This window comes from Neofelis nebulosa, chromosome 10, assembly GCF_028018385.1.
Source record: "Neofelis nebulosa isolate mNeoNeb1 chromosome 10, mNeoNeb1.pri, whole genome shotgun sequence".
NCBI classification, from domain to species: Eukaryota; Metazoa; Chordata; class Mammalia; order Carnivora; family Felidae; genus Neofelis; species Neofelis nebulosa.
The window spans coordinates 93,652,930-93,678,175 of record NC_080791.1 but is presented as its reverse complement, the minus strand read 5'-3'; the positions used below and the strand labels follow the sequence as shown (position 1 = coordinate 93,678,175).

Sequence of the window (25,246 nt, the reverse complement as noted above, 5' to 3'; positions counted from 1 at the left end):
TTATTATAAAAGACGAGATATCATATCCACTGTTCCTATAATAAGTTCAATGGTAAGACACAATATCCTGGGGAGATATACTAGATTGTGCATCATACTTAGAAAAGTAAGTTTAGCCAGTAGAGATTCGGATAAAATATAAGCATTTATAAAATAAAAAAAGAAGTACAAGTCAAAGTGCCAAGTGGCACGGCCCAATCAGAATTTGAAATGTGAAGTCCCATATGAAGTTATTAAGAATTTTTGAGAGTAAGAGACTGAAATACAATGAAGTATGTTGTTTATTTGGAAGCACACAAGTGCTAATTAAAGGTCAATCTTTGTTCCAAAGAGAGCTTCAACAGAAAAGAGTAATAAGACTTGGGGTGGGGGTGAGGAATAGTGCTAGAAAGAGAGAAGAGAAGAGAACCCCACCAGGCTTTCTGTTTGAAACATGAGCTATCTAAGGATTCCCAAACCCAGACCCACTGACCTGGTATCTAAGAGCAGGAAAAAAATAAGTCTCTGAGAACTCTTTGACTTTGAAGATGAGATTGCAGATTATTTGCTTCTCCTTTTTCAACATTTTTTTGATTTACTATTTCATTAATAAAAGGAAAATTCTGCTTAAAACTCAAGCAGGCTGCCTTCTGAAGCCCTAAAAACTCATTCAAGCCCAGTACATGATTAATGGATCTTACAAACTCTGCACGGGGATGATTAGGAAAAAAAGAGAATGAGTCCATTCATTTATTCATTCATTCATTTTTTCAGCAATATAATAAATCACTTGCAAGAAAATCTGTAAAAAGTAGTTTGACCCCATTTGAAAAAAGGGCAACCTAGAATGAACCACTTATTCAGTATTTGTATTTGCCTTTAGAAACACAACAACTATAGACCCTTGAACCAGGGGCATGGAGGTTAGCACATTAAACCAAGGATCAAAACTGAGGCACATGCCCTTATAAAGCTACGATCTAATGCTCTGTCTGTTCCTGTTATTCCTCTTTTTTGAAGACAAGAACTGAAAATCAATTATCTAGCCCCATAGCTTCTACAACGTTTCTTCACAGTACCTTGGCTTGGGACAAATATAAATTAGAAGTGAACGGAGGGAGGAAAAACTCTCTAGTTTCTATTCCATGGGGCCATTACTTTTAAAATATAAGTAAGATCGAACTTTAATTTATAGCTGAGAGTTCTCCAAGGCTTAGTTTCTCCTCTCCTTACTTGTGTTTTCCTCTCTCATTATAGATTGATGATAGGGAGCAACAGAGCTTTGCTCAGGTATTGGTACAAAAAATAGAAAATGTGAGAATTTTGCCTAGTAGGAGTTGGGATGGAAATGAAAGTTCTGATTTTAGAGACAAGGAGAGGAAAGAAAGTAATAATATGTGCCTGTTTCCATCCCTACTCCAGACTTCATTTGCAGTCACTTTGTGCATGTAGGTCATTTAAAATGGGTGTGCGTGTATGTCCTCTCTCTCTCTCTCTCTCTCTCTCTCTCTCTCTCTGTCTCAAGAGGGAAAGTAAATGACCACACAGTAGTTGATGACATATTGGTTTGGAAGATGGCCAAAGGTAGATATATTTATTAAGCACAGTCATTCCCATGTTTTAAAAATTGGTCTCTGGAGCTACAGCAAATACCATGTGTGATTTACTGTACAAGGAAATGAGAGGAAGTAAGTGTAGAAAGCTTTGGGTGCCAAATGTCATTTATAAACATATTTATAACTAGAAATGAGCTTAAGGATCAGGTCAGTGTCATCAGGATCACCTGGGAATCTTTAAAAAGTATTCTATCTCAGGGGCACCTGGGTGGCTCGGCCGGTTGGGCGACTGACTTCGGCTCAGGTCATGATCTCACGGTTTGTGGGTTCAAGCCCCGCATCGGGCTCCGTGCTCACAGCTCAGAGCCTGGAGCCTACTTCCGATTCTGTGTCTCCCTCTCTCTGCACCTCCCCTGCTCGTGCTCTGTCTCTCTCTGACTCTCAAAAAATAAATAAATGTTAGCAAAAAAAAATTTAAAAAAAAATTCTATCTCAGCTTCATCTCTCAAAATTCTGATCAGTCATTTACTTTGAGGTACAGACCTGTGTATTTGTTTAAAAAGAAAAAAAAAAGGACCTAGGTAATGTTATGCACACTCAAAATTGAGAACCTCTGACAACCCAATTTTTTCACAGATAGGGAATTATTTTAGTTGTCTACTGCTGCATAATAGATTACTCAAACTTAGGTGCTTAACGCAGCGTACACTTCATATCTCACAGTCTTATGGATTAGAAGTCTAGGCACGACTTAAGTGGTTCTTCTGCTCATTGTCTAACAAGACTGTAGTCAATGTGTGGGTCAGGCTGTGTTCCTTTCTGAAGCTCAGAATCCTTGTCCAAGCTCTTGTGGTTTGGGGCTGAATTCTTTGTGATTGTAAGACTGAGGTCCCCATTTGTTACTTGCTATCAGTTGAGGGCCCTCTGCTCCTACTTGACACTACAGTTGCTCACTAAAATGTCCCTCTACATGTCTGCTCACCAACCCCCTATGGACCATCTTACAATATGGAAGCTTATACCTTTAAGCCAGTGGGAAAATCTCTTGTTAGATTCTGCTAAGATACAGTCTTATGAAAACACCGAGTGACTATCCCATCACTTTTGTCAGATACTGTTGGCTAGAAGTAAGTCTCAGATCCTGCCCACACAGTCAAGGGAAGTGAGTTCTGCAAAGATTTGACTCCCAGGAGTCCACGTCAGAGTTTGTCCACCATAAGGAACTAAGTTCCAAGGAGTTCACTGACCAATTGAGTTTATATAATTAATTGGTGGGATGTTAGTTTTCTTACTAGGCTGAGTGAGCTTCCAAGATATAATTAATTACATTTTTAAAAATACAATATTCATAGTTAAATGCTGGGATAGGGAGCATGAGTTTCTGCTTCCTAATTGATCTCTTCCTAGAATGGGGAAACTGATTTATGAGTTTGTTCACTTTCCTTGTATCATGTAGGTAAGGTGTTTGTGTAAAAATACTAAATAGTTAATTTAAAAAGTGCCTTTGGCCCTAACATATAGTGGTGGTTTGAAAAATAATTATTTTTGCTGATGTCTGATTTCTGTGGTGATTGCCAACACTTTTTAAATAGTCTGCATTTGTAACTAGAATCATTCATGTGGCAAATATTTTGGCCTAAAGGAAAGTTAAGTATTTGGCAAAAAACATAGATGACAACGTGAGTTGAAGGTGTTTCCCCATTCTTAGCATTTTCATACTTACTTAAATATTTTTGGGGTTAGTACCACACAAATATGGGACGTACCTCAGGAGGAAGTTGGTCATTTTAACTGACCCCTAGCTAAAAGAAATTTAGTTGATTACCATCTCTTTCAAAATCTCTAAAGTCTAAATTTTGTAGTTGGGAATTTCACTCCAATATCTTATTATTATTATTTTTTCTATTCAGTTTAAAGTGATTCCATCTTGATCCACCCATAACAACCTTGGGCATATGTTGAATGTGTTTGGGGAGATACCAGTTTTTCTTTTGCGTTATTAGTGCATTTAAATACAGATGCTATAATTATTATTAGTTGTATTACTCCTCTTGACACAGAGCAGTTCTGTACGTCATTTGATCTAATTTGATTAAGAAATTACTTTTGAGACATTGCAAACATTCAGGTATATGCTAGTGCAATATCATCAGATTTATTTCATGTCTGTCTTTTGGAAAGAAATATAATTTTGTAGTTACAGCTGATTCCTCGTTACTCCAGTCATGATCTGCTCTCCTTACCAGATAAAGATAACCAGGCTAGAGGGAACTAGTTTCCTGAAGCATGTGTGTGTCCTCACCATGTATATTTGTATTCCTTCACTCCATATATCTGTAAAGATATATATTATTATTTTGTTTTTCACTTACATAAATTTTACAGAGTACTTTTTCAGCTTGCTTTTTGTGCTCAGTATTATGAAATTTTGTGTGGTGATTCATGATAAGCTAGTTCATTTATTTTGATTATTTAATGATAGTGTTCTGTTATATAAGCATACTATGAATTACTTACCCATTTTAAATTGAAGGACATCTAATTATTTACCATTACTCATGGTTATAAAAAATGTCTCACTGTGCTTATGTGGGGGTGTTTCTCCAGGAAAGTTGTATTTAAACTTACTGGACTATAATTCATAGAAAGAAATATATTTTATTTTGGGACACAGGCCTTGCACATAAGCACACATATCTGTATATGGAAAGATACTTACTTACCTCTACCTTTTCTAAACACACATACATATACACAGAGAGGGAGATGATAGATCCATCGATTGATATAGATATTTTTATTTATATATATTTATTTATATACATATGACGAATAAAATTTACTGTGGTACTTTGTATTCTATTTTCTTTGTATTCTATTTTGAATAAATTAAAGTGGATAAAGACCCACTAAATTGAATTGGCAATCTTTTAATGGTTTGTAATCAGCACTTTGAAAGATGATGCCATAGGTTATATATCTAGTACCAGAACTGTTATAGAAAATAAGCATCTTCAACTTCTTCATATTGCCAAATTGCTCTTTAAAAAGTTTGAAATAATTTATACTCTCACCAGTGGTATAAATACATTTTTGTTTCCCTTTGGTTTGGTTTGTTGTTGTTGTTTTTATTTCCTCATCCTGTAGTGCTTGTTTTTTTTTTTTTTAATTGAGGTATAATTGAGAAATAAAAATTCTATATATTTTAAGATATACAACTTGATATTTAAATTTTTTAAAATGTTTATTTATTTTTGAGAAAGAGAAAGAGAGAGAGAGAAAGAGAGAGCGTGAGCAGGGGAGGGGCAGAGAGAGAGGGAAACAGAATCGGAAGCAGGCTTCAGGCTCCAAGTTGTCAGCACAGAGCCTGATGCGGGGCTCAAACTCACAAACTGTGAGATAATGACCTGAGCCAGCCAACCAACTGAGCCACCCAGGCGCCCCAATATATATACAACTTGATATTTTAATGTGTATCTACATGGTGAAATGATCACCACAATCGAGGTAATTAACATATCCATCGCCTCATCTTGTTATATTCTGTTTTTCATTTTGTTCTTTTCTTTTTTTAACTTTGAGAACACTTAAGATCTACCCTTTTAGAAAATTTCAAGTATACGCTGAAGGATTGTTAACTACAGTCATCCTGCTGTGCATTCGATCTCCATAACTTATTTATCTTGCCTAATTAAAACTTTGTATCCTTTGACCAATAACTTCTCCTTTCCCCCCCCCACCTGGCCCCTGACAACCAGCACTCTAGTCTGTGTTTCTATGAGTTTGCCCATTTTAGATTCCACATACAGGTGAGATCATGTAGTATTTGTCTGTGAATGGTTTATTTCAGTTTTCTCAAACTGTGTCTGGATGGAGATATGATAAGAGATGTGGAGATTATCTGAAAGAATCATAGTAGGCTTTGGTAAGACCCATTGCACTGAAATGATACATAAACTTTATAACATAACAGGAAATAGAATGTGGGTTTATCTCCCTATGGGCAGCAGGTATTTCTTTAGATGTACCTCCCACTCCTACTTACTCCTCATAATGTAAAAGAAAATAGAGCTCTGGGTTCCTCTTAACCTGTGACTTCTTTATTTTATAGAAGTTACTGAAACCACCAGTTGTTTTTTTTGATTTTTGTTTTCTTTTCCCCTAAAGTAAAAAAAAAAAGGTGGGTGGGAGGTTTCAGGAATCTACATTAATTAACTTATATCCTTGATCTACTGAATATATTTTACATGGTTCATTTGTAGAAACATTATTGAGTCAAATTAAAAGCACCCTACCAGAAGTCAAATCATCAGTCTCACCAAACTGCCAAACAGAACAACTTTTGTTACTGAATACAGTTCTTTGGGGTAATTTGTGCCAGTTCCTTGAAGGTTTAGAAGAATTTGTCTATAAAATCATTAGGCTTGATTTTTGTGTGGATTGGGGAAATTGTAAGGGTGTGATGAGGTGAGTAGGATATAAGGGAGTGAAGGGTATACTACCTACTACCAAATCAATTTATTTAATAGACTTTAGTTTGTTCAAGTTTCCTAAGTATTCTTCAGTCAGTTTGGCTTTAATATTGCTCTTAAAATTCTTTTAATAGGTTTTCTAATATCTTGCATAAAATTATCCATGGTACTCTACTACAATTTTTAAATTTCAATGTTATTTCTGATTATAACTTGTTTCAGCTATGACTTTAGTGTTGTTTATCTCAGTTATTATAAATGTTTCCTTTCTGTTATTTATTTTTTTCAGCTTTACTTTTGCTTAAAATTTCTGTGATCTCTCTGCAAATGTTACTGTTTTTGTTAATTTCTGCATCGATCCCAAACTTTTCTTTCCAATTTGTTTTCATAATCTCCTTTTTAAAAATCTAGTTTCTTTCATTAAATGCAAAGTCCAATAATATAATATACATTTTTTATAATATACACATTTAAGGCTTAAATTGTCACGAAAGATAGTCATGTCATTGCACACCTTAACTATTAAACATATACAGTATTCAGTGCCATTCAGTTCTAAATATTTCATAATATCAAGTATAATTTTTCATTCCTACATGAATAACTTAGTTGGGTCAAGTGTTCTCTAACTGTCAAGTTAAGTTAAGTTTATTCATTAGCTTTAAATCCTCTCTAAACCTGATGTTTTACTCAGAAAATATCAAGAGAATTGGAACTAGTTTTAGTTTTGCTGAGAATCTTTGCTTCTTTTGTAGTGACTGTCCCTATTTTTCTTAATTTCTACCATCCTCTTGATGTTTTTCTCTATGTGACTAAATGAGGTATGTTAAAATTTTCTGCTATGATTATGGAATTGTCTATTTCTCCCTGAAAGTTCTATCTCCTTTAACTTTATATATTTTAGGACCATGTTACTGTTATTAGGTGCATTCAAATTTAGAAATGGTATAATACATACAGTTGTGTAACTTCAGGCTTTTAGAGATTTCCTCTGCTGCTAGAGCCTTTCATCTGTATCTATTGAGAAATGCATCATTTTATTTAGGTCATACTACTAGTTAAATTTCCTTTTTTTAATTTCTCACATCTGATAGTCTGTCCTTCACTGTTTTTTCCCCTTGGTGCTGTGTACCTATTGTTTATCTCTTTCTTAGATTCATATTCAACATTTCTATCTGTTTTGTAATGGGAGCTGTTACTAGGTTAGTTCAACCTTTTTTGTGGCCGGAATCAGAAATTCATACCACAATTACTTACGTAAAATAAGGGCTTGTATTCTAGCTAAATAAATGTTATCTAAGTGACCCTAAGTGACCCAAACTAACAACAACAAAAAAAGACAATAAAAACTTTACTGCGTTTTATTTTTAGGATTTACTAAATTATTTCAGAGCTAGCACCTTATTACTATTACCACTACAAACAGGGTCTCTCTCAATCTTTCTACCAATAACAGTGATAGTAATAGCTAACTGCTAATTTTAATGCAATGTATACTCTCTCCTAGGTACTTTTTAAATAGCTTTGTGTATATTAACTCCTCACTTAATCCTCACACAAATACTATGAAATAAATGTTACCATTTTCTTCTCACAAAGAAACCAAAGCATAAAGGCTAAATAATTGGTCTGTAATGCCTGAAGTTCCAAAACCTCCCACAAAAGACCACCAGAGTCCTAAGTCAAAGCCAAGCGGCAAGGGTCGTTTATTGCAGGTTCGAACCTGGTCCTCTGCGCACTCGTCGCCGGTGACGCAAGAGGCCACGATCAGGGTTGGTACAGCGTTTTTATAGACAGAGACAAATAGCACAGGGGAGGTTTCAAATTACGAGGGGCCTGATTAGTTGATTTTAAAGTAAGGACATTTGTTGTTCTCTGATTGGGCGTCCTTTGTCTGTCCTTTGGCGGGAAGGCTTGTTACTTGTGGTGGGAGGAAAAAGGGGGAAGGGGGAAAGGGGAAGGGGAAAGGGGAGGAATGTGTTGAGCAAGCAGGTTTACAGAAGCGAGAAATGCCGGTTAGTTTATGTACAATCACTCATTCTATTACATATCAGACTACATTTAGGAAGTTTTACAACCCATTCTACTACACAGCGGGTTACATTCAGGAAAGGCCTCACAATGCTCGTAGCAAACAGCAAGCAAAACAGACTTCTCAGCAATTGTATTTCTTATTAAAGATCCATAATAAGCAGAAAAGAGAACCTAGCTTTAAACTAAGGCAGGGCTGTCATTTGGATTGTTCCTTTCAGGTCTGAGATTACTTAATTGTTAAATAACAGAATCCGAACCTTTGATCTGGCTCCAAAGCCCTGGTTCTGCATTTCGACTCAGGCAAGAGACGTTTCTTCCCTGGGCTCCACACTTAAAAAAAAAAAAAAATCCAAACAAGATTTCCCCAGTCAATTCTTTTTGTAGACGCGGATTTCATAGAGTTAAGGAGAGGGTCCCACTTATACTCCCCAGCCATCCTTTAGATAAAGTCTTAGTCTTAGTTGAGATCTGGAATTCCTACTCAAATTCATTGTTTTAGTGTTTGCATGGGTCTCATCCCTTGGTGGGTCCTCCTAAGAGCAGATATCTCTACTGCAGTATATATCTATAAACTGAAAGGTGGCTTCGTATAAGGTATGTAGTTGGAGCTTGAACTGTTAGCTGGAATGTTGACATGCATGCAAATGAGGCCCTTCCTATAATCCTAGACTTAACAGGGGTAGGAAGATACTAGGGGCTGCAGGGAGGGGGTTGGGCGGCAAGGGCTGCCTCTTCCTATGCCACCTCAGTCCAGTACAAAATGCCAAGCCACCTGAGAGTTCTGACTTTGAAAATGACCATTTAGTCCATTTGGAAGATAATGAAATAGCTTTGTTAAAATTTTGTTAGCTTTATTCTTAACTCTGAAGTATTTAATCATTTGGATGTGAGCCTCCATTCATTGGGCGACTACAGATGTTGAGAGAGGCTGTGGAACTCACATGCTGCCCATGGTGGACTTGCTTCCAATATGGATGCTTTGTTATTCATTTTTTCTACCAGATTAAAGTTAAAAATAGAACTACCCTACCATCCAGCAATTGCACTTGTAGGTATTTATCAAAAGAATATAAAAACACTATTTCAACAGGATACTTGCACCTCGATGTTTATAGCAGCATTATATACAACAGCCAAATTATAGAAATAGCCAAATTGTCCATTAACTGATGAATGGATAAAGTAGATGTTGTAGATACATAGATAGATAGATAGATAGATAGATAGATAGATAGATAGTGTGGAATACCACTTAGCCATAAAAAAGAATGAAATCTTGCCATTTGCAATGACATGAATGGAGCTAGAGAGTATTATGCTGAGTGAAATAAGTCAGTCAGAGAAAGACAAATACCATATGATTTCACTCATATGAGGAATCTAAGAAACAAAACAAACAAGCAAGTGGGAAAAAAAAGAGAAAGAGAGGCAAACCAAGAAACAAGCTCTTAACGATAGATAGAGAACAAACTGATTATTACCAGAGAGGAGGGGTGTGGGGGCGATAGGTAAAATAGGTGATGGGATTAAGGAGTGCACTTGTTGTAATGAGCACTGGGTATTATGTGGAAGTGTTGAGTCACTATATTGTACACCTGAAACTAATATTAGACTGTATATTAACTAACTTGAGTTTAAATAAAAACTGAAATAAATGTGTGACTCTGGAATGTGTATTTCTTTACTGCTCTGTGAGAATGCTCTAGTTTCTTTATATATGGGATTTGGGGTTGGGTTGTATGTGACAGGACAGGGTCATAGTTGACATCTATGTCATCTGGATGTTGCCTAATAGAATATATAACACTTGGTAGGAATTTCAAAAATGTCTCAGGTCACTGAAAAATAATAGCTACCATTCACTTAGAATTTTTCATATGTCAGAAGTAGTGCTTTTGCTTTCTTTAGGTTATCTCACTTAATTCTGAAACAATCCTTTTAGTTAAATACCACTATTTAGTTCAAATTTCTTTATTATTTAGTTGAATATCCTTTTATATATGAAGAGACAAATCAGAGTAAGTATCTGAAGGCAACAAAGTCAGTGACTGACAACCTGGAATGAACATAAGGCCGTATGACTTTATAATGATTATAAATGATTATAATGTTACTTTGCTTTCCCAAGGATGAATGAATGAAAAAAACCCAGACATTATTTTCCTTAAAGTCAAACTTATCCTGAAAACCTAGCTGAAACAGTTGGATGTGACTTAATCATCTGTACCACACATCATATTTTAATGCATTTTTAGGAAGGTTGGACTTGAACATCTGACTAGAGTACCACAATCATGTTTAAACTTAGATTTTTGTTTCAAAATTTATTAGAAAATAGACTGTGGGAATGAATGAATGATATACAGGGGCATCAGATCCTTTTTTGAAATCGATGAATTAACACATTAGTTATTGAGTTATATGAATCGTGATTATTTATCATGCTTCTGATTGAAGGCACCAGCTAAGATATTATTATTATTATTATAAAAATAATAACTCAGCTCTTGATTATATGTTTATGTCAAAAGCCCCACTGAGATTTGGAATGCTGATGACCCAAATGCAATAAAAGAACCCTTTATTCATTTATGTTCAGTAAAATAATATTAGAAGATGATATATGGTTAGCAATTTGGGTCTCATGATTCTCTATTAAATTTATTATTTGTTGGGATATAATTTGCAAAGATTCTGTATTTAGCATTAGTGTCTCTGTTTTGGCTTTTATTATAAGTTATGTGTTCACACTCAAATGGTGAAAATACATACTTTTGGAAATAATCGCAGTGAATGGTACATCCACAGCAACTGTGAGGTTTGCAAAGGGGCTGGTCAAATGGGCAAGAGGTGATAGCATTTATTGATACCAGGGCTTGAACCTTGTGGGAGTGTCAGTGTCTTCTGGTCTTTAGGAATCAAGAGGGAATTAATGCATCTTGACTTCCCTTAACCCTTGCTCTTGTATTATATTCTGCACAATTAACAAAATCTTGTGACAAAATGCACAATTAGATCCAGAGAATTTGTTAGCACACATCCCTAAGACAGACCTGGTGTTGAATGAGAAGATAAGAGTTCTAATTATTTATGAGTCCTATTTGAGCAATATACTTCAGCCTTAAATGTAGATATTTTAGTTCTCATATCAAGCCTGGATGGTGGGTAGGGGTGAAGGGTAGGTGTTATGAACTCTGTATTAGGGTTCTGAAGCCACATTTGCCCACTGTTGGGCTTCAAAACCTTTGCCCTTCTTATTAAATGTAGAACACATAAAGAAGATGATACTTGTCTTGGCCGAATGTCTACTACAAGATAGCTTCCTTTATTTTAATGATGTAGTTTAGTTTCTCCAGAGATACTAGCTCTTTGATTCAGGCATATGGAAAGGCCACAGTAACTGAGTGCATCTAAGGAAATGTCAACTTGCATTCCTCCTTCCATCTGAAAAATCTGACTTTATCATTGAATACATCTTCATTGTACTCTTTGCCCTTAATCTAGTTGTATGAGCATCATAGATATAATTGATTAAGGCTAAATGGGAACCTCCTCATTTATCCTAGATGGAGCATTACTGTCTTTGATGCATCTCACTCTATGTAGAACATAAATATTTATATGTGTTTATATAAGGCAAGTCCAACTTGGACCAATTGTTAGACTAACATTTTTAAAGTGAAAATATGGTGTAAGTAGAAATGAACCTGAAAATTGGTGTAAGGTCTGGCTTCTAACACTTAAGACTAACTGTGTAGCCTTGGTCATTGCTTGTAACTTCTCTAAAAAACATCGGTTTATAAATGTTTAAAAATGATTTATTCCAGGCAGATCCTTTTAAGTTGTCTTGAGGATTATATAGGACAACACCTGAAAAATATTTTTACACTGTTTTCCTGGCAGCTCAGAGGTAGCCAAACAGAGCTTCTTAAATGAAAACAAAAGCAGAAAATTTTTAAATTCACAAAGGTGGGAGATTATGATTAATTAAAAAGCTAAGTTTCTTTGGAATGTTTTCCCACTACTCCATTTTGAATACAAACAGTAATTCAACATTGCTCAATTCACCAACTTCTCTAAGGGGAATCCTGCTTTCCTGGCAGAAGTTTGATAAAGTTGGTAGCCTACTGATATGTGGATTGTATTTTAACAAAGGGATCAACAGCTCATCCAAGTCCCTTTGACTCTAGAGGGAAATAACACTTTTAGGTGGAAACCTGCAAGATATTTGGACATCTGCATAATGACTGAAATTAGCATAGGTTTACATAGTACACTACTCCATTAGAATTTTGATGACTTGGAAAGGAACAGAAGGTTGTAAATTTCCTAAGGGAAGGTCTCTGGAGGGTGTGAAGTCTTGAAACAAAATCAGCCCAATGTAAGAAACCTGTTGAGAATGACTGAAAGGACAGAAAAATGACAAATGTGTTGCATTTTTCCTAACAAAAAGTGACCTGTTGCTGCTGGTGTGATATAGTACTCTTTAAAGGATGGTAGTAACAGGTGACCTCTCTTTGTTCTGCTTGTTGAGAGGTGATATGGTATGAGTCTATTCATTAGATACCTATAATCATAATTTTCTCATAGCAATACTTGTGTGAGGGGAGAGGAGGAAAATAAGGAAAAGGAAGAAGATGAAATGGTAGAAGATAAAAAGGAAAATAGAGGAGGGGAAGGAAGCAAGAGGAGTTGGGATGAGGTCTGCAAAAACAACAACAACAGGGAATGTGGAATCTGCTCGATTTTATGGTTTAGCTGTCAAGAGGGTGTGCCCCTAAAAGTTTCTAGACTGTGGGACCATACATGGATAACAGTAATTTACTAATTTACTCTGCCACAGATTCTGAAGTCTGCCCAAATTTTCAGCCACTCTCTGCATATGAGGTTAATGGAAAATCACTCCTGTCCTGTTGGTCCTGACAGTAGAAATTTGTGCTTGAACACGTGAGCAAAGGCTGACTTAAGTGAAAAGCTGTCACTTAAAACAGGACAATTGTTTTCTGTAGAGGTGCTCAAAATCCATGGGCAACTGTAGAATATAGAAGAGTGATTCCTCAAATTTCCCCACCAAAGACCCTTCTGTTGCTTTCTTTCTGTCACATGAAACCCGTAATTTGAATTTTTTTCCTACTGAACATAGTCCATGATTTGATGATTCTTAATGTGTTTTCCATATTCTTATTAATCAGTAAGATCTAGCCTTCTGTCATTCCAGACTGGTATTAGAAAACATGATTCCCTCTTTCAGCTGATTTAAATCTAGTCACACAGACACTTGGCCTTTTAGGTGGCTTTCGTCTTATGGTGGAGAATGGTAGTCACTGCCTTTTTGCAATATTGAAAATAGCTCGTGGTATTGCTTAAGTAGACTAACAAACATATGCAATTATAATATTAGAGTAAAAAGGGGAATGAATTCAGACAGCCAACTTCAGATCAGCTAGATGGATAAATAACCTGGTAAGTGAGGCTGGACAGAGAACTTGGGACCTTCTTGAGCAAGTTTTAATAATTTGCCCCTCACTTTTCTGCCTGCGTTGACAGATGTGTGGCCCATTCTTTTGCATTACTAGTCTCAGATAAGTGGAAAGATGTATGGAAGGTTGAATCAGCGAATGTTGAAGCAGGCCCTGCTCCTAGCTGGATAAAAGATTCAAGAGAATCACTCTGTTTCCCTGAGCCCCGGTTTTCTACCTATAAAATGAGGACATTGGGCTGTGTGATCTTGCTATCTTTTTCTATTCTAAAGTGATGTGATTTTTTTTTAACATTACTTTCACTGAGCCTCATTTTTCTTATCTGTAAAAATGGGAAGAATGCCTACCTCACAAGGTGACTTTGAGGATTTAAAGATAGCAATTGAGTGCCCTTCCCTATACAAATCTACTTGATTCTCGAATTCAGTTATTAAGAGTTTATAGAATGAGTTCAGATAGTGAGGGGTATAACACTGTTTGAATTTATTTGAGTTCAGTATTTCATATAGCAAGTGGTGAGTTTTGGATAGTGAGGATTTATCAAATGTTTTTAGTTCCTGGATATCTATGGAAGCACCTTGCATGTAGGCAACACTCAATAAAGATTTCCCCTGGTCTCCTTGACCTTGAGGATAAAGACAGCCTTGTTTAGCTTTGCACCCTCAGCCTGTGGCACAGTGTCTAATAATCAGGAATGTCTGTTTGTGTTTGTGGCCCTCAGGCGAGTCATGGGACCCTGCTGAGTCTTGGGTCCTTTGCTATAAAATGCACTTAACAATTCATATGTCCCATAGAGTTGCTGTAAAGAATGGTACAAGATCATCTCAAAAAATGCAATAAAATCACATCTCTCATGCACATATAAAATGAACAGATGCTTAAGATTTTATGAAATTTGCAAATCATTGAGAGAACCAGGAGTATTATAATCATTTAAAAGAAGAATTCATAGTCGCCTGGATGGCTCAGCTTGTTGAGGGTCTGACCCTTGATCTTGCCTCAGGTCATGATCTCACAGGTTGTGGGATTGAGTCCTATGTCGGCCTCCTCGCTAACGGTGTGGAGCCTGCTTGGGATTCTCCCTCTCCTTCTCACTTCCCTCCCCCTAACAAATATATAAACATCTTTAAAAAAAAGAAAAGTCCAAAATAAACACACATTTATATATCAGGAGTATTGAAATTGATGTGCAAATATGGGTGAACCTATCTTCCTCCACAGTGTGCAGAGAAGGCAGGTGAACCTCTCTGCTAGACTGGATAAAATTTGTGTGTTTATAGAAAAGAATTATTTGTTTATTTTTTTCTAATAGCTATTTATATTTTATAGAGTTATAGATTCTGTAGAATTCTTCCACAGCATCAGAATCAAAGAGCAGAAGGGTGTGCTAGAGAAAACATAGTTTTCCATTGAAGAACTTTTTTTCCACATTAATAAATCAGATAAATGTAAGTCACTTAACTGGTGCCTAGCATCTAGCTGGAGCACCAATAAATGGTTATTTTAAAAAATTGTAATAATGAAATAGTGGCAATGAAATAGATTGAGTGTTTTTGCAGATAATTAATTGTATCAGAATTGCAACTCTAGCAATTACTTAGCCTCTTTCTTAGGTTTGAAATTCATCCTCACATATAATCCAGGATTCTGTTCTCCCCGCCTTTTTAAGTTTATTTATTTATTTTGAGACAGAGCATGAGCAGGGGAGGGGCAGAGAGAAAGGGAGAGAGAATCCCAAGCAGGCTCCACACCATCAGCATAGAGCCTGACACGGGGCTCAGTCCCATGAACCATAAGATCATCACCTGAGCTGATATCAAGAGTTGAATGCTCAACTGACTGAGCCACCCAGGTGCCCCATCTGTACCCCCTTTTGAACTATAAGCTCTACTATGTGTTTTGTTTTGTTTTGTTTTTTTTAACGTGTAGTAAGAAGAGTCAGCAATTTAGACATTTCTATCCAGAGTTATCCTAAGTTTGTGGCAAGGGAACTCTTTCACTGTCCCTTTTGCTTAAGCAAGGGTTCAGTTGTATAAAAAGTGGACTAAATTTTATGGAGTAAAAGTAGAAAATACTGAGACTGTATCTAATTTGCAAATTCTATTAAGATTTGGGCAAGCTGGGAAGACTTTCTAATTAATACTTTTAACAGTTCTTGGTTGGCTGTAGGGAATAAGTGAGCAATTTGGGGATATTTCTAAAGAGGAAGTATTCCATGTGAGGAGTAAGTGTTTTCTGTGGCTCACTATTTCCTGGAATATGAGGAGATCCATGGAATATTTTATTGCTGCCATAACGATCCTTATAGGTTGGGAGGAGAGGATCACTACAGCTGATGGTCTCATAATATAAACCAGTTAATACAACAGGGTGTTAAATAAGCAATATGGTTTAGATGCACAGGAACTGATTTTGTTGAATTTAGTTACAAGAGTCCTATGAATCTAAAATCGATATAAAATTTCAGGCCAAAACAATTGTGATAAGGGAAAGAAAATTTATGTGTTTAAGGAATTAGACCATAATTATGAAGTGATAATTATCATATCATGAAATGACATGAAGTTTATCAATCTTACCTTGGAATTTCCCATAACCCAATGACCAAGTCACTCTTTTTATGTATGTATGTATGTATATATGTATGTAGTCTTAGGGCATATTTGGTATACAAAACATTTTGATATTATTTAAACAAAACAAAAAATAATCTATGAGCTTCTCCTATGCCTGAGTAAGGAAAGAGTAAGAGAAGTGGATTCAGGTTATCTAGTCTTAAAATCTAACCACCTTCTACCTATAAGTCTTTCCCTTATGATCTGAAAAATGTCAGAGAGAGAGCTATAGGTAGTAAGTGCTAGAAAGATTGTTATACTAATTGAATAGGATAATATGTATATAAAAATACTAGTCCAACCCCAGGTTCATGGTAACTTCTCAAATGTTAAATTCCTTTCCACCTTCTGAGGGTATGCGATAACAGGCAGATTTTAGTAAAATCTATAATACTGACTCTCTAATAAATATGTTTTTATTAAGTTTTTGCCATTCACCTGGTATACATCTACTAGTTGCAATTGTAGATACCAAACCACATTGACCTGCAGTGTAGTTTTTAAAAGAGAAAAGCTTTGCTCCCATCACTTTCTATTACAAATAATAAGAATAGTCTAAAAAAAATAGCGTGAGTTATGGATGCTAAAAATCTAAACTGTCAACCAGTATTTATCCAGCATTACATATTCTAAGTATATCCTTTTATTTTGTGTGTGTGTGCGTGTGTATGTGTGTTTATAGAAGTTACTGGAAGAGCAGAGATAACCCATGTAGATTAACAGAATGGAAACATCCTGAAACTACTCTGGAGTCTGAATAAATTGACTGGATTCAAGTTTCACAAACAAGGAAACTGGCCCATGGACAATTTGCCATAGGTAAGTGAGAGGTGTAATTTACTCTGTTAGAATCCTTCAAAGATTCATTGACTGTGGGGCTGTTAATTGCATTTCAGATGATTCTAATATTCCTTTGGTACAGCTGACAGCTTCTCTTCCCTCCCAAACATACACATGTGGATGCCAACATCTGGCTAAATATCTGGCCATTTCATCTTGCTCATTTGGTCTTCAGTCAGTTACAAAAGGAGGAAACAGGGGAAAAATGTACCCACCTCATAAAACTTTTACTAGCAGTGATTTCTGTGGAGGGGCGGGCGTCAAACTAACTGTTCCTCTAGCAGATGTTCCTTTGCATGGCCTGGGAGTTGTGGCAGATTGGCCTGCCCAGGATTCAGAATAAAAGAGACAACTGATGATGTCCCCCTCCTTTTTTGAAGTGGGGGCAGCAGTTAGGTTTTTAATATGGAACAAAGTGTTTGGAGAAGGTAGCCGGCTTTTTATTCTTCCTTTGAAAACCTGGTGAGATTGGAAAGCTTGATGTGGTAACAGCATGAAAATAGTTGCTGTTGGGCTACTGGAAAAGTTGAACTTGTCTAAATGAACCAGTAGGGAAGCATGAAAGTCCAAGTGACTCCTACAAGTGGCAGTTCATGAGCTCGACATGGATTGTGGCATCTCCGTCAGATAAATGTTGTGCCACCAATGGTCAAGACCATTTGAGCCCAGAAGTAAAACCTGTCCAGCTCTGTAAAATGGAAATATGTTCATTCATCTGTGGTGTTTCACTGTGTTGAAGAGAAAAAAATATATAAAGTTATAGTGGCATTAAGCTCCATCTATATGGCAAGAGAGACATTTATACTTGCCATTTTAATTGGCAAATACTTACTTGAATCATTCATGCTGTTTTAAGGGAGAAGTAGAAATGTTATACAAACCTGTAGGAGGAATTGCTCATACATTTTCCTGTTAATATTTAGCTCTCCCTGGGCTGCATGTATAACAGATATCTGTCCTAAATTCATAAGTCAAGACTTTCCTGGAATACAGCTATTCTCTCCCACATCAACTCCATCACGTTATTTAGATTAAGCTAACAGAAGACATGCTATCTGTCTTCAGGGAGCCCACTTTGTTTTGAGAGTCCCATAAGAACATTAGATATGCAGAAAGTGCTCTCTAAAGATGAGGAGGCAATGGCAAGATAAAGTATCATAGGGGAACATGAACGAATGGAGAAGAAAAGATTTTAAGCTCTTTTTTTTTTCCAAGTATGCGTGATTGCCCCTTTTCTTTGCCGTTAATCTTAATCCTTCTAGCTATTCAGAAAAGGAGGTGCTTTTTGCTTGTTTGTTTGTTTATTTTTGTTGTTGTTGTTGTTGCTTTTAGTTTGGATCTTTTATAGGGAAGATAGTCACCTGTAAGTGAAAAGAAAGTTATTCTGTCAACATATGTGAGCCAGAACAGAAGAAGAATGTGAAAACAAGGGGAAAAAAGGGCAGTACTGGCCTGTCTTTATACGTTTGTACTTTTCTCAAAAACAACAGAAAACTTTGCAACTCTACTTCTCCCTGAACTTCTGTCCATCCCCCCACCCCCCACTCTTGTTTCTGATTGTTTTTCTTAGCATTCTCTTTGCCCATCATAACTTGGCCTTACACATAGTCTCACAGCCTCTCTAGCCTCTTTCCCTTTATTCAGCTTCAAACCCTGCTACAAATTGCCTGAATCTGTTAGATTGAGCTCCGGAAACAAAAACCATTCCAGTTATTTTAACAGATAAAATTTGGGATGCCTGGGTGGCTCAGTAGGTTAAGCGTCCGACTTTGGCTCAGACCATGATCTCAGGGTCAGAGCCCTGCCTTGGGCTCTGCGCTGACAGCTCAGAGCCTGGAACCTGCTTCAGATTCTATGTTTCCCTCTCTCTGCCCCTCCTTTCTCACACTCTGTCTCTGTCTCTCAAAAATAAGTAAGTGTTAAAACAAAAACATAAAATTTAAGAATCATTAACCAGATGGGGCACCTGGGTGGCTCAGTTGGTTAAGCATCCTACTTCGGCTCAGGTCATGATCTCACAGTTTGTGAGTTCGAGCCCCAAGTCAGGCTCTGTGCTGACAGCTCAGAGCCTGGAGGCCACTTTGGATTCTGTGTTTCCCCTCTCTCTGCCCCTCCCTTACTCACACTCTGTCTCTCTCTGTATCTCAAAAATGAATAAATGTTAAAAAAATAGATAAAATTTAACAATCATTAGCCAGATATTGGAGAACTGGAAAGGCAAAAGAGGACCCTGAGGAATCAAACATGTAGTCACTACAGAAGTGGCTACAGTATCTTCAGGGACAGCAGGCAAGACTTTGAAATGATTAGAATTTAGAATATTGGAGGAGGGGTTTTGCAGACCTGAACTTCAGAAATCTTGGGTGAGAGCATTGTCTGAAAAGCAGAGGAACTTCAGAAGCTCAGGGGTGAGGAGGACTCCACATTGCTGAGATTCATGACTCCAAGAATTCTACCAACTCCGGGTGCTAGTGCCCCAAGAGCTCAGATTGGGGCCATATGAGCCGCAACTCAGAATTTTGTGAAGGATGCTGTTCAGCCAATATTATACCCTGAAAAACTAGAAGGGGCTCAACAGACAGAACTGAGACCACATCTCTGAGGATGGGATACCAGGCAGCTAGTGTTGTTATAGCTCTTGGAGAGGGGGACAACGAGGTTATTTCTAGGAATGTAGAAAACAATGCAAGATGGAACCAACTGCTGTGTAGGGTAATGGTATCAGGGAACAAGTGTTAAGTTCCTTCTTCCCCTTGAACCTTGCAGTTTCCCTGTAGTTCTCTCTCTCTATTGATAGAAATAGGGAGCCCAGTGGCAAAGGGGATGCATTTTGCAAAGACCCAAGCCCCACCTCTCAAAACGGAGGAGGATGGATTTGAATGAAAGGTAGTAATTTAACAGAGCCTAGTAGAAAATACTGACACTTAGGCACCAGGGCTATAAACTGAACAGTTTTTGTTAAGATCAACTAAAAGCATTTGTGTGATTGCCCTGTAGTCCAGATGTAAAATATGTAGATGTTATTGTTGATGTTTGAATTTTTAATGAAGTGTTTTATTCTGGAACAATTGTATGTTAATGTGTGCTTTTAAGAAATAACATGGGTGCCTGGGTGGCTCAGTTCCCTAAGCATTTTACTTCAGCTCAGGTCATGATCTCGCAGTTTATGAGTTGGAGCCCCATATAGAGCTCTGTGCTGACAGCACAGAGCCTGGAGCCTGCTTCAGATTCTGTCTCCCTGACCCTCCCCTGCTCATGCTCTCTCTCTCTCTCTCTCTCTCTCTCTCAGGAAATGAAGAAACATAAAAAAATTAAAATAAATAACGTGGAGGAATTCTGTGTACCCTGTTCCCCTTTTCCCCTAATGATTAATTATCTTACAAACCTATAGGACAGTAATACAACAAGTATATTGACATTAGTACAGTCACAATGCAGAACATTTCTTTTTTGTTTAATTTATTTGAATTCAAGCTAGTTACCATACAGTGTAGTACTGGTTTCAGGAGTAGAACCCAGCAATTCATCACTTCCATATAACATCCAGTGCTCATCCCAACAAGTGCTCTCCTTAATGTCCATCCCCCATTTAGCCCATCCCCCACACCCACCTGCACTCCAGCAATTCTCAGTTTGTTCTCTGTATTTAAGAGTTCTTATGGTTTTCCTCCCTCTCAGTTTTTATCTTATTTTTCCTTCCCTTCCCCTGTGTTCATCTGTTTTGTTTCTTAAATTCCACATATGAATGAAATCATATGTTGTGTGTCTTTCTCTGCCTGACTTATTTGGCTTAGCATAATACCCTCTGGTTCCATCCATGTTGTTGCAAATGGCAAGATTTCATTCCTTTTGATTGCCAAGTAGTATTCCATTGTGTGTGTGTGTGTGTGTGTGTGTGTGTGTGTATATAGTAAACATATGTATACATATATATATGCAATATATATATATATATATAGTAAACATATGTATACATATATATGCAATATATATATTGTATATATATGTGTGTGTGTGTGTATATATATATATATATATATATATGCCATATCTTCATTATCCATTCTTCATTTGATGGACATTTGGGCTCTTCCCATAATTTGGCTATTGATAGCACTGCTATAAATATTGGGGTGCATTTTTATATTCTTTGGATAGATACCTAGTAGTGCAATTGTTGGGTCATAGGATAATTCTTTTTAATTTTTTGAGGAACCTCCACACTGTTTTCCTGAATGACTGTATGAGTTTGCATTCCCACCAACAGTGCAAAAGGGTTCCCCTTTCTTCATATCCTTGCCAACATCAGTTGTTTCCTGGGTTGTTCATTTTAGCCATTCTGACAAGTGTGAGGTGGTATCTTATTGTGGTTTTGATTGGTGTTTTTATCACCATAAAGCCCTTCCTGTTGTCTTTTTATAGCCATACTCACTTCATTCACATCCCCCAACTTCTTCCTTAAGCAGCTGGCAACTACTGATCTCTCAGTTGGTATAATTTACTCATTATAGGGATGTTGTATAAATGGAACCATACACTATGTAGCATTTGGAGTTGGCTTTTTTTATGCAACATAATTATCAGGGGTTTCACCTAAGTTATTGGATGCAATACTTAATTCATGTTTTTCAACTGAGTAGTATTTCTGGTAAGGATATACAGTAGTGTGTTTAACCATTCACTGCTGAAGGATGTCTCAATTGTTTCCAGTTTGGGCTATTATAAATAAAGTTGCTATAAAAATTAGTGTACAGATTTTTATGTGAACATAGGATTTCATTTCTTTGCCCAGAAGTGAATTGCTGGACTATATGACAGTTGCATATTTAGAGTTTTTTCCCCTTGTTTTTGGTTGCATATTTACAGGTTTTTTCCCCTAGCTTTATTGTGATATAATTGACATATAACATTGTATAAGTTTAAGGTATACAATGTGATAATCTGATATAATTGTACATTGTTAACTGTTTACTGCAATAAGTTTAGTTAGCATGCTTCATCTCAAATAATTGTGGTGGTGGCAAGCACATTGAAGATCTATTATCTTAGCAACATTCAAATACACAAAACAATATTGTTAACTATAATCATCATGTTGTACAGTAGCTCTCCAAACTTACTCATCCCTTATAACAAAGTTTATACCTTTGGAGCAATACTTCCCTATAACTTCCACCCCAGCCTTGGTAACAATCTACTATTTGTTTCTATGAGTTCAGTGTAGTTAGATGCCATATAACTGAGATCATATAGTATTTATCTTTCTCTATCTAACTTATTTTCCTTAGCATAATGCCCTCAAGCCTTACCCATGTTATCAAAAATGGCAGTGTTTTTATGACTGACTATGGCATTTTCTTTATCCATCTATTGATGGACACTTAGGTTGTTTTCATGTCTTGGTTATTATGAGTAATGCTACACTAAACATGGGAGTGCAGATATCTGTGCAAGATAATTTTATTTTCTTTGGATATATACCCAGAAGTGGAATTGCTGGATCATATGGTAGTTCTATTTTTAATTTTGGGAGGAATTTTCTTAAGTGGCTATGCCAATTTACATTCCCACCAACAGTGCACCAAGGTTCCTTTTTTTTCACATCCTTGCCAACACTTGCTATATTTTGTCTTTTTGATAATAGTCATTCTAACAGATGTGAGGACGTATCTCATTATAGTTTTGATGTGCAAAAGAAAAACTGGAAAAAGATCCTCTTACCAGGAAAGGGAGGACAGAGGGAAGGGTGAGCTACCCCCAGCCTTCTGGGACATTACATGAAGGACCCACTTGGGTTTGACCCCACCCAGAGACTGGCAAAGCTAAGATGTATAGGGGTAGGTAAGAACAAGTAAGAAGGGCAGTGCTAACAGTATCAACCATGCAGTGGGAGTGATGGTGCTTCTTAGTGACCTGCTCTGCAGAGGACCTCATCAGCTTTTGCCACTAAAGAAACAAGCCTCAGACTGCTACGCATTTCACTAGATTTAACCCCACACATTTTCATGTTTGCAGATACCAGCCATTCTGGGTTCTTCCATGTTCTCTGCCATAGCCTCGGAAGGCTGTGGACCCTGAATCCCATCTGGCAGCCAGCCCTGGTCTTTGTGGCTATACAAGTACAAAATGCCAGCCCAATCCCACTTGATTTTTGCCTTTGTTGGTTGTGCTTTTGGTGACAGATCAAAAAAAAAAATTGTTGGCAAGACTGATGTCAAGGAGCATTGTCCCTAATTATCTCATTGTAGTTTTTATTTTCATTTCTCTAAAAATTAGTGATGCTTAACATCATTTTTTGTGCTTATTTTCTATATGCATATCCTCTTCAGGGAAATATCTGTTCATGTCTTTTGCCCATTTTCTAATTGGATTGTTTGGTTGTTTGTTTTTTGTTTTTAACTGTTGTTAAAAACTTTTCACTAACTCCATTCCACTGTATTTGGGTAAGACTGCATATAAATTCATCTTAAAGAGATCATTGTTGGGCCTCTGGGTGGCTCAATTGGTTGTCTCCAATTCTTGATTTCTGCTCAGTTCATGATCTTGAGGTTCATGAGTTTGAACCCCCTGTTGGGTTCTTCATTGACAGTGCAGAGCCTGCTTGGGATTCTCTCTCCCTCTCTCTCTGCTCCTCCCCTGTTCATACTCTCTCTCTCTCTAAATAAATAAATAGATAAACTTTTTTAAAAAAAAGAGAGAGATAATTGCTTCACATAGGAGTGAATTAAAAATAATTATTGAGGGGCACCTGGGTGGCTCAGTCAGTTAAGCGTTTGACTTTGGCTTGGGTCATGATCTCACATTTTGTGGTTTTGAGCTCCATGTCGGGCTCTGTGCTGACAGCACAGAGCCCAGAGCCTGCTTCAGATTCTGGCTCTCCCTCTCTCTCTGCCCTCCCCCACTCTCAGTCTGTCTCTCTTTCCGTCTCAAAAATAAACATTAAAAAAATTTTAAAAACTAATTATTGAATGAAGTAATAGATACTAAACGAATTAAACTAATAACTGTCTCCTACATGGTAAAGAATATTTTAGGCACTAAGGAAGATATAGATGTCCTGTACTATATACACACCATACAGATCTAACTATCGAATCATAGAAAAACCATTCCCAGTGCTAAAATAGAAATACTAGCATCACTACAATATATGTTAGGAAGGTGTTTTTATCTCCTTGGAATAAGACGGTGTCTTGTTCCTCTTTGCTGCTGGTGCTTCATGCAGCACATTACTCATCATACATGACTTGCTATAGGAGTTTAGTAGAGGGAGAGAGCATGCTTTGAGTTGATAGGAAGTAATCTGTCTTATTTTTTCAAAAAAAAATACAGAAAAGGAGTTCTATAACATTTCTAGATAATGTATTCTCACATTTCACATTTCTTTAGCAAGTTAAAGAATTCTTAATGTGAATTCTATTCCTACAAATGAACTGAGGTGCTTATTTTTCTGGTAGAAGCAGAAGAAAAATAAACACCTTTCTTCACATACGTACTTTAAAATATTTAAGGTCAAGTGGCCCCACTATTTAATCATACATGCTTTATCCCCAAATACCAACTGCAATAGCCTCATGTTTTGCCATTTATATAGACGGGTGGTCTATGAGTCAAATGTCAATTCCACCCATCCCATTATATACAATAAAAAATAAATGTGGTGAATAAACAAAAATAGCAGTATATGGTAACAACATGATTTAGCACCACTGTCCTTTAAGACAGGCATTAATTCTGTCCTTAAACATAACCTAAGGAGGGGCTGTGATTTTCATGAACTGATTATAAAGTCTGTCAGGGTGGATATCACATAAACAATGACCTTCCAGTTTTATAAGGAAGGGATGTTAGCCACAAATATAAAAATAACCCTGACAGAAAGTCAGAAGCACTGCTAACAAATAGTCCAGCATTCCACTTCTGGACTAGTGGATGCTAGAGGCTTAGAGAAACTAGGAAGAACCCTGATGCTAAGAACCTCGATGGACCAGAAACAAACTATGTTTAATGCAAAACAAAGGACTTCCTGCAAAAGCAGAAGAGTTCTACTCACTGTTGCAGTTGAAAAGACACCTTTGGGGCCTACATCATAAATACTTACTTAGAGGACATCAACTTTGACTTTGTTTATTGATAAGGCAGGGGTATAACTTAGAGGATTTTCTAAATAATGAATATTTACAAGATCATTAAAAAAAAGCATTCTGGTTTTTGTTTGGTTGTCTTCACCTTAAAAGTTTGCTCTTCAGGTGATAAGCTTTCCATGAATG

General features: G+C 36.8%; 1 protein-coding gene across 7 annotated transcripts in view; it reads left to right on the top strand.

The window, feature by feature from the left end:
- LRRC4C (leucine rich repeat containing 4C) overlaps nt 1-25,246 on the top strand; it is a 1,203,118-nt gene that overhangs the window by 708,857 nt on the left and 469,015 nt on the right. For all 7 annotated transcript variants that reach the window (XM_058688696.1, XM_058688692.1, XM_058688697.1 and 4 more), the window contains one exon: nt 16,819-16,955. The gene's annotated coding sequence lies outside the window, so the exon portion shown is untranslated. The remainder of the gene's footprint in view (nt 1-16,818; nt 16,956-25,246) is intronic.